General features: G+C 49.7%; 1 pseudogene; it reads left to right on the top strand.

Annotated features, from left to right (window-relative positions):
* Window positions 1-3,378: 3,378 nt before the first annotated feature.
* On the top strand, window positions 3,379-3,931 carry LOC132518653 (transmembrane protein 241-like; annotated as a pseudogene).
* The last annotated feature ends 7,204 nt before the right edge of the window (window positions 3,932-11,135 follow it).

The following is an 11,135-nucleotide window of genomic DNA, read 5'->3' as shown; positions in this document are numbered from 1 at the left end:
GACAAAAAAACTTTTAACATAAAATTCTCTCTGCCGTTTGGGCCACTACCTGCTCCCCTTTAGCGTGCATTGTGCATCTGCATTATACGTTAACTAGATATCCTTAACACAGGAGTGCCTGCTTGAAAGAAAAGAGCTTCCGGCGCCAGGAAGGTAGCTCCTTAGGAAATAACATTTCTTTCTCAATCCTGTAAAGGGTCATGATAACCCACTACTCACCTTGTATGTGCAGATCTGGACTACGTAAACTGTCAAAACCTTGACTCAAAAACTATACAACTGTGCTTTGACCTCTAACCGGTGGAACAGTCCTCAGAACTTTCTGAAAGACTTTCTTTCACTTTACAATCTCAAGACTATGGGGTCCCCTTGAAGTACCCCATTATTCTCACTGCTTAGGAGGAATGTTGGTTCCCAACCCCAGGAGTTCCCCAGGTGAAATTTGAAACTGACCCCCATACACAGAAGGCAAGGAGAAACCAAAGAAAGAGGCAGACCACTCCGGATTTGTAGGTGGCAGGTTTAACAAACGAGGGAACTTATATACGAGGCTTGTCTCAGGCAGCCACAAGATGAATAGATCTCCACACTGAGATAGGAAAGGGGCGGGGCACAACCTTTAAAAGAATGACATAGCCATTGAGGACACGACATAAACTGGTTATGATCTCGGAGAGACGGCAGTGAGTGGTCCTGAAGAGAGATCTCAGTTCCTTGCCCAGGACCTGGGTAGCCTGGATGAAAACCAGGAATCCTAGCCAGTATACCACCAGGGGCTAGAGACTAGAAGCAAAGGGGCCCTGGCTGTTTCCCCCGTTTGAAAGCAGGAATGTTTCAAGGAGGCAAAAATTGTAAAAACAGGTACAAAGTTTATTATTAGAGACACAGCACCGTGGTGTATGGGAGGGCACACAGAGAAGAAGTTTATTTATTTAAATCAGGCAGAAATACAGAATACACAGAAAGCTAGCCAGAAATACACACCTAGAGAGAAAGGGTATGGGCCACCTCTCTAATGAGGAAGAGTGCAGTAAAGAGCTGATACAAATCCCTTATATAGGACAGTCCTTCCGGGTCTTTGTTTATCTTTGGCCAATTATCTCATTTCTTTTCCCACATCTGACCTGTTCTAGGTCACTCCCCAACATGCGTGCACAACTTTTTGCTAAGATGGATCCCACCGCAAAGGCCTGTGGGTGCATGTCCACACTTATGGGGTGGTGCCCCCTCCCTTTTTGACCCCCAAGGAGCCTTCCTGAGCATGTGCAGACAGGGAAGTTTTCCTTGACCTCAGGAGTTGTCATCTTATCTCTTTACTTCAGCAGAGCTCAGCTTCTGCCACCAGCTTTGTCCTTGGAGTGTCTGGGTGAGAACAAAGCTTCAATTTTACTCCACTTGACAAACACCAGCTGTCCAGCCCAGGGGCCCATCTATCTCCTACCTCAGTTAGAACCAACTAGGTCCAAGATGGCGGAGGATTCGACTTCCACTAGACCTTGAGCCTCAGTATACACTAATTGTAATACATCAGTAAGCTAAATGTCACACCCACAGGCGCCCTGACAGTTCTGAGGCCTACCGTAAAAGGCCAAAAAGTTGGCGGTGGCCCAATTCCTGGAAATCCCCTCCCCTTCCCCAAAATAGTTGGAATAATCTTCGTACTCATTAACCTATGAAATTACCCACCCCTATAAAAACTGACAACCCCATATCCTGGGGCCTCTTGCCTTCTGAGATGGCCCACACTCTGTCTATGGCATGTGTATCTCCCTGAATAAACCTTCTTTCACTTTACTATGGCTCGCTCTTGAATTCTTTCCTGTGCAAAGCCAAGAACCCACACTTGGTGGCCGTCCCAAGGATTCACCTAGGACCTGGGATGTGACCATCCTCTCATACCCCACTTTCTCTCCTGCAGCAACACTGCTTACCAGAATCTTAAAAGTTTATATAAAGATCTTAACAGGATTCAGTCGCATATACCGTTCAGATTTTCTCAACAACACTTTACTCTCTCAAGGCTGCATCATTGAAAATGGCTCCCTTTGAGAGAACAGTGGGTGGAACATACATTCCAAGGATGGAGAGGGGGTGAGGGGCCTCTGGTTCCCTGGGTCCACCTCGAGGGTCAACTGGTAGCCATGTCCTCTCAATGACCTCCTCCTGAAACGGAGCAGGACCCTGTAGTTGGTCCTTCCCCATGTCCTCAGCCTGCCTTTTGTTTGTGGAAAAATTTTAGTCGAAGAATAAATTTAATCAGAAAAATGAGAAAATGTAGAAACAAAGGAAAACAGTCTAGCGAGACTAAATAATAATAGTTTAGTCACTAAGCATAGTCAAGGACTTTTAGTTCCTTCTCAAGGGCTATAGATAATATTCTGAGCCATATCCTGTGAGCTGTCTTGTAGATACCGAACCCCCCCACCAGGTGGAAGAAGTTAACTACATGATGACCAGACTGCAGCCAGGACCTAAGCTGCTCCAGTTTACGCAATTCCAAGAACTGGCCTCAAAGAAATGGGAGCAAACCCTGGAGCTGAAGATTAACTGTACTTAAAACAATCAAGATGATGCTGGTCAGACGACCGCATGACCAATTTCAAGACGACTGTCAGAGCTGACTGTGCAGTTTCTGCATGTAGCCCCTGCATGCAGGGACCTCAAAGGGAGTTGGCCTTTGGACAGGAGTCCATCCTCCCCGCCCCCCGGTTGCCGGCCTCCAAAATAAAGCAAACTTTCCTTTCCACCAACCTTGTCTCTTTATTGGCTTTTGAGCAGTGAGCAGCCAGACCCCACTCTTGGTTACACTCCAACACTCCGCCCCTCATGACCAGCTCTTACAATTTCACATGGCCCCCCTCTTTCACGATATGCACTGAGTAGTCAGCCAGGGATTGCATTAGCATTGGAGGTGGCTCGTTAGGCACCTATGTGGCTCTGGAGGCAGATAGCACAGAGGCAACATAGGTACCCCGGAGAGGAAACACAGATTAAGATAAGGAAACACAGATTAAGATAAGGATGCCCAAAACAAGTCACAATTTTTCCCACCAAGAGCCCCATTGAGGCAGGAGATAGATGGGCTCCAGGCTGGACATTTACAACTAGCCTTCTGTTTACATTTCCTGAGGCAAGAGGCAGGTGGGCTCCAGGCTAGATATTTACAACTGGCCTCCCTTTTGCACTTTGAGATGGAAATAAGGGTAACTAGTTGGACTTTGTCTCCTGTGGGCACTTTAAGATAACAGTTATGGCAGGGACAGAGAGAGGCTATACCCTGTTTAAGTAAAAGATCAAGAGGTTGGCCACTGGGTGGTCCGGCTCGCAGAGGCCCTGGGACTCCCGCGGTTTCCCCGGGGAAGCGGCGCAAATTGACAGATGTGCGTGAGGCGGTTCCTGGTCGGCCTCACGTTTTGTACCTGCTACCTGGCTTCTTACCTCACGAACAAGTATGTCCTGTCTGTCTTGAAATTTACCTACCCTACGTTCTTCTAAGGGTGGCAGGCTTTAATTGGTGGACTTTTGCTTCATGTGTCATGGAAACAGGGCTGGGCAGAGATCAACAACAGTTCAAGATCGGATGTTTTCACATGGCTTCCTGCTTCAGTGCTGTTTGTGGGTATCACCTATGCTGGTTCCAGGGCACTGTCCAGACTGGCCATTCCTATGTTTCTCATTTTGCATAAGGTAGCCGAAGTTATCATCTGTGGGCACCAGAAGTGTTTTCAGAAAGAGAAAACATCTCCTGCAAAGATCTGTAGTGCCCCCTTCCTCCTGGCAGCCGCAGGGTGCCTGCTCTTCAGTGACTCCCAGTTTGATCCAGATGCTTATTTCTGGGCTGTAATTCACTTATGCTGCATAGGGGCTTATAAGATACTACAGAAATCCCAGAAACCCAACGCGTTAAGTGACACTGACCAGCAGTACTTAAACTATTCAGTGTGGTGCTCCTGGCATATGCATCTCACCCCACAGGGGATCTCCTCAGCGTCCTGGACTTTCTGTTCCTGTATTTCTATAGATTCCGTGGCAGCTACTGTGCCCGTGGAATTTTAGGATTCTTTCTCACGTTCAGCACAGTGAAGCTAAAATGCCAGGGCAATGTGCAGCCTGGATTTTCTTTGCTAAGGGGCTTCCCTGGTGGCGCAGTGGTTAAGAATCCACCTACCAATGCAGGGGACGCGGGTTCGAGCCCTGGTCTGGGAAGATCCCACATCCTGTAGAGCAACTAAGCCCGTGTGCCACAGCTACCGAGCCTGTGTTCTAGAGCTCGTGAGCCACAACTACTGAGCCCGCATGCTGCCAACTACTGAAGCCCACGCGCCTAGAGCCCGTGCTCTGCAACAAGCCACCACAATGAGAAGCCTGCGCACTGCAACAGAGAGTAGCCCCCGCTCGCCGCAACTAGACAAAAGCCTGCGCGCAGCAACGAAGACCCAATGCAAGCCCCAATAATATAAATAAATAAATAAATAAATAAATAAATAAATAAATAAATAAAACACCAAACAGAAAAAAAAAGAAAAAGAACTTGGCCACTTCCCTGGTGGTCCAGTGGTAAAGAATCTGTCTTCCAATGCAGGGGACGTGGGTTCAATCCCTTGTCAGGGAACTAAGATCCCACATGTCGCAGGGCAATGAAACCCACACAACACAACTACCGCGCTCGCGCACCTCAACGGGAGAGACTACGTGCCGCAAACTACAGAGCCCACGTGCACGAGAAATAAGCCCGCACACCGCAACAAAAGATCCTGCATGCCGCAACTAAGACCCAACGCAGCCAGAAATAAATTAAAAAATAATAAATCTTTAAAAAAAGTAGATCAAGAGGTCACATATTTCCCATCCTTGGGGCAAGAAAGACACTGCACATGCGTTAAAAGGCTCCTTGGGGCGTCAAAAGGCAGGGGACAGGGACCTCCCTGGTGGTCCAGTGGGTAAAACTCCACACGCCCAATGCAGGGGGCCTGGGTTCAATCCCTGGTCAGGGAACTAGATCCCACATGCATGCCACAACTAAGAGTTTGCATGCCACAACTAAGAAGTCCACATGCTGCAACGAAGAAGTCCGCATGCCGCAACTAAAGATCCCGTGTGCCTCAACAAATATCCCCCCTGCCGCATCTAAGACCCAGTGCGGCCAAAATAAATAAATAATAAATAAATAACTTTTTTTAAAGAGGGGCGGCCAGGGGACACCAGACCATAATAAGTCATGTCAATTCCCCGCCCCCATCCCGCCAGAGGCCCTTGTGTTAGAATCCATCTTGTCTGAGGGCTGTGTGCACCTACGGAGGGTCCTGAGGCAAATCAGCCATGGGCCCAAAGCAAGATGATTGGCCAGAGGGGAAACAAAGACCCAGAAGACTGCCCCCTTATAAAGAATTGAAACTTCCCAAAGGCTCGACTCTCTCGCTGAGTTCACCCGTCCATCTGTACTCTGCTTTTCTAATAGATGCTTTACTTTCCTTTCTACCTTCCGTCTCCTTGTCAGAATGTTCTCTTTCAAAGGCAGACAAAGACTGGGGCCCAGACTCTAGCCACAGTCCCTCGTGGTCTAGTGGTTAGGACTTGGCACTCTCACCACCACGACCAGGGGTCAAGCCTTGGTCAGGGAACTAAGATCTCACTTCAAGCTGTGGCTCACTGCCAGCTATGCCGCTCACTGCTGTGTGTGTTCGAAATCACCATGATCTGAACCACTGATTTCTTGAGTCCCTGAGGCTGGGGGTCACTCAGGGCATTCACTGTGTCCTCATGTGCTTTAATAAAGACGCTACATGAGCAGACTCATCGGGTATGAACACACAACATTCTGCTTGGATAACGGCCCAGGTGCCTCCTTGCAAGGCAGTAGTGATGTCCAAGGCCATCTTATTTTGGAGGACAGCTCTTCTCATTTAAGGATTGCTGGGTGTATTGACTAAGGGCTTCTATGTGTGCTATAACGTCCTCCAGGCCAATAGAGGGAATAAAGACAGTGGCCAAATGATCGCACCAGTGGAAAACAGAACTTGCCCGCCTGGGAGATAGCAGATGAGGGGAGGGAAGTTGGCAACTTTTGTTACTGCAGGATGGATTCTCCCCATACCCAGGGTGTAGTAGCCCAACCATCCAGCCACAGCCAAAGGGTTTCCCCACACATCATTGGGTCCTGTTTAGGGTTACCCAATACATATGTGGGTGGCGTGACCAGTCAGTGCCAGACCAGTTGCTGTTCTTTAATATGATAGGATACCTGCACAGTTCCAATGGTATCCTCCCCATATTCCTGGTACAACTGGGTTGGTTCTGTTGAAAGTGTTTTTTCTGTTCCCAACATAGGGGTGCCTAGGTGCTCAAATATCCCTAACCCGGGGTAAGCCACATGAATCCATTGCAAATCTGAGCGTTGCCACCCATGCTTCCGATGGTGGTGCTTTTAGGACCTTTCTGGTCAGCAGTTGGCTGGGCTGCCTGTGTTGATCGATTGACAGAAAAAGAATACCCATGTCCAGTGTTACTGACGGTTTGTGCCCCAGGCAATATTGGTAATATCAGATGAATTAAGAGCATTCATCCTAATTTGTTTTTTTCTGTAATGTCACATACTGCTTTAGTGCCTTCTTGTTTCGTTACTGGAGTGTTGGTACCCACCATGACGATCCCAATGAACTAGAGAGGAGCGGCTGCCCACATACCCAACAGCTGGATTGATTGCTGGGCGTATCTGTGGGCCCACTGTAGGAAGGTATTTCCATCATGTCCCCATCCTGTGGCCGAACACCATAGGAACAGCAGAAGTCTAAGGTCAAAAAAGACAGATTAGGGGCTTCCCCGGTGGTGCAGTGGTTGAGAGTCCGCCTGCCGATGCAGGGGACACGGGTTCGTGCCCCGGTCCGGGAGGATCCCACGTGCCGCGGAGCGGCTGGGCCCGTGAGCCAGGGCCGCTGAGCCTGCGCGTCCGGAGCCTGTGCTCCGCAACGGGAGAGGCCACAGCAGTGAGAGGCCCGCGTACTGCAAAAAACAAACAAACAAGCAAACGAAAAACAGATGATTTAGTAGGAACTGGTACTGGGAGGTCTTCCCTTCTAGAAGAATTACACCTGTGGCCTGATCCTTAGATGTTAACGTGGCTGCAGCTTTAGGAACTTGACCTGGTTGTACATAGCATATATGTTGGCCAGCAGAGGCAGCGCTGTCAGGCGTGAGATGGACTGGGAGTGGGATACGTCAGACCAGGACCACCACCTTGTCGTCCGTCTCAGTGGTACGTGTTCCATTCCAGGGACAGTGCATTTCCATGGGCGCAGCTTGTAGCAGGACAATAGGATTCCTCCTCACCTGGGGATGTGAACTAACTCACCCATCCCTGTGGGACGCCCCACTGCAAAGTCCGGTAGACAACGTCTGTCTCAGGTGTGATGGGGCTTGGTGATCTCAGCCGCACAACGTGGTGATCCACCATGATGAGAGTCGAGCCAGTGGCTGTCTCCCGTCACTTCCGTAACTTTACAGTGTTGGGTGTCTTGGCAGGGCTCCCCAGTCTGGCATACGAGGCAACAGGCCCTATTGGTCAATCATTTAAATGTCTTAAAGCCAGGGCTTCCCTGGTGGCGCAGTGGTTGAGAGTCCGCCTGCCGATGCAGGGGACACGGGTTCGTGCCGCGGTCCGGGAGGATCCCACATGCCGCGGAGCGGCTGGGCCCGTGAGCCATGGCCGCTGAGCCTGCGCGTCTGGAGCCTGCGCGTCTGGAGCCTGCGCGTCTGGAGCCTGCGCGTCTGGAGCCTGCGCTCCGCAACGGGAGAGGCCGCAACAGTGAGAGACCTGCGTACAGAAAAAAAAAAAAAGTCTTAAAGCCTGGGATAGTACTTTAGTCGAATCGGCCAAGGTGGTTTTACCTGTTAGTCATTTAATCTGCTGCTTTAAAATCCCATCCTTCTTTCCTACCAACCCTGCTGCCTGTGGCTTTTAGGGGAAATGGAACTTCCGTTCCACATCATGTGTTTTTGCCTAATCTTGCACAACGTGACCCTTAAAATGTAACCCCCGGTCACTGTCTTTTCGAAGAGGGTATCTGTACTCTGCTTCTCTAATCCCCTAATGGTGGCAACCTGGCTTGGGCAGCCACAGGAGAAAGCTTGGGTTAGGCTAGATGCCGTGTCCACGTAAACCAAGACATTTAGAACCCCCGCTTGGAGGGAGGGGGCCAATATAATCAATTTGCCAATCCCTCACTGGTTGGGAACTCCAGTGGATGGCGCCAGAGTCCTGTGGCAGTTGCCTGGGGTGTTGTTTAGAGCACACATGCTGTTATGGCGTTAACCAAGTCACTTTATTTCAAGGGCAATCCAGCATCCTTGGCAATATGCCATCCCAGTCAGGGACTGCAGCGGCTGCAGTTCCTATGCGCCCAATCTGCTGTATCTACTGAGGGGTCCACTAGGGCTCATACTGGGCTAGAGCATCAGCTCCCCATTTGCCAGGGGGCATCAGCACCTTAAGAACCAGGGACATGGAAAACAGCGAGGGCTGCCTCAGGCTGTTGGAAGCGAACCCAAATGTCTCTCCACATATCCTCACCCCAGAAGGACTTATTCACGATCATCCACCCCTTGGCTTCCCCTTGTCCAAGCCATAGGGTTAATCTCTTCAGAACTGTCCAACTATCAGTGCAAAGGTTAGCAAACAGCCTGGGCTCCTGAGTGATCCCCAGCCAAATCGCTCTGAATTCAGCCCCCTGGCTGCTGCAGTTCTTTTGACATCCAGATGGTGTCAGTGTTGGGCTGAATAGCCACTACCATCCCTGTCACCGGTTGCCCGACTAGACCCGTAGGTGAAGCAGGCATCAGCAGGAATCTCCCCGACTTCCTCTCTACAGGTTACAGGGGCTACACAGGAATAGAGGCGGTGGGAGCAGCGGGTGTTTGGAGGATCTACATACTCTACAAAGCCTGGGAGCGCTCGCATTTCTAGAGAGAGTGGGCTGGCCGACCGGGTGCTCTTCTGCTGCGCAAAACGCTGTCACTCAGTCAACGTGGGAGTCTGAGCCATGGCAGAGGTGGGTCAATGGAGCGTATTGTCAATACACCCCTTGATAAGAAGGGATGTTATTACCATGATACGCTGGTTTTCGCGAGAGGTCCTATCTAACTCAAACTCAAATGATAGCCCTGCTTGGGAGATGCCCAGAGCTTTCAACTGCTTCACTAGTATTTTTTGCCTTCTCAACGGCAGCTTGTTGCTCTAATCCCCACATGCCCTTTCTTTACTTTAAAGCTGGTATAAAGGATGGAGACACCACTTCCTATCTATATATAGGAAGGGTAACAACAAGGTCCTACTGTCTAGCACAGGGAACTATATTCAATATCCAGTAATAAACCATAATGCAAAAGAACATGAAAAAGGATATATAGATATATGTATAACTGAGTCACTTTGGGTACAGCAGAAATTGACACAACATTGTAAATCAACTATACTTCAATACAATTTTTCTAAAAAGGATGGAGGCGTTGCATCAGGTGGGGAATAAAAGTCCTCCAAAACCCCCAAACCTGTATGAAAGCTTGGACCTCTTTCAGATTCTTAGGGATTGCCCCTTATCAATCATGGCTTCTGGGACAATGTACCTCTCACCCAACCAAATGACTCCCAGAAGCTTTACGGTGGTGCCTGGGACTTGAGTTTCCTGTGGGTTCATCCACATCATCGTCTCCCTCACAGATGTTCCAGCAAAATCTGCAGTGTCCTGCAGCAGACGCAAGTGTTTACCTGTCAACATTATATTATCAATGTAATGGGCTCATTTTAGTGATGTGGGGAAGGAGAACAGGGACAGGTCTGGGGCTCCCATCCCATGACATATGGTGGGGCTGTGCAGGTAGCCTTGGGGAAGTGCTTGAAACGTCCATTGTTGCCCCTCCCACTTGGAGGCAAATCGATCTTGTGACTCAGTGGCCAGGGGTAGATTGAAAAAAAGCATTTGCTAAGTCCGGCACAGCATGGTACACTCCTAGGACTATGGCCAAGGTATCTAAGATGGTGGCAATTTGGGACACAACCGCATGGATGGGGGACACCCCTGTGTTCGATTCTCGATAGCCCAGGGTCACCCACCACGACCCATCTGGCTTTTTAACAAGCCATACCTGTCTGTTGGAAGCACTATGGGCAGGGTGTACAATACCCACTTGGTGCAGTTTGCGGATAGTTTCTCCTATTTCATTATGCCTCCCGGGCAATTTACATCATTTGACAGTAACCACTATTTTTTTTTTTTTTTTTTTTTTTTTTTGTGGTACACGGGCCTCTCACTGTTGTGGCCTCTCCCATTGCTGAGCGCAGGCTCCGGACGCGCAGGCTCAGCGGCCATGGCTCACGGGCCCAGCCGCTCCGCAGCATGTGGGATCCTCCCGGACCGGGACACGAACCCGTGTCCCCTGCATCGGCAGGTGGACTCTCAACCACTGCGCCACCAGGGAAGCCCCGTAACCACTATTTGAGGGGGCCGGTAGACTTACTGGTTCCCAGCTGGCATCTCCCCTCAGCATTGGTTTGATTACTCTAACCTCAATGTGGAAGTCACAGGTAGAGGTCTGTAGACTGAACTTGTAGGATGTCAATACCCAATATGTTCTCTGGTATTGGAGAGAGAAAAACCTAGTATTCTCGATGGGGAGAACACCCAATTTACAATGTCAAAGGGACCTTCCTAACCAAAGGCATTGCCCTCCATAATCATCAGTGGCACCAAGGGGGCCTGAAAACTTCTGAGTGTGGCTATGTGGTGGAGTACCTTTGGCTCCAGTGTCAACCAGAGCCATCACCTTTTATTTATTTCAAGGGGACTAGTGAACAGTCACTTTAACTTGGAGCCTCCAATTGCTCTCAATAGGCTTCCCCTGGAGGCGATTTTGCCCTGCATCCTACACCTGAGGCATGGGAGGCACCCATCCCGAATAGGACTGTATCCCTGAGGCTTCTGTGAGAGCTAGCAGGGCACCAGGGATAGTCAGGGCAGGTCTGAACTATTCCAGTCTTAAGGCTTTCCACAGGTTGACTAATTGGGCTGCTCGTCTTCCTTTTCAGGTGAGGTCCTGGCAGCAATGAGGTTAAACCACATTTGCTCCTGGGTTACTTTTACTGA

Source organism: Lagenorhynchus albirostris, chromosome 3 (assembly GCF_949774975.1).
Source record: "Lagenorhynchus albirostris chromosome 3, mLagAlb1.1, whole genome shotgun sequence".
NCBI classification, from domain to species: domain Eukaryota; kingdom Metazoa; phylum Chordata; class Mammalia; order Artiodactyla; family Delphinidae; genus Lagenorhynchus; species Lagenorhynchus albirostris.
Note: the sequence above shows the minus strand (reverse complement) of the source record. Positions and strands in the feature narration are given on the sequence as shown.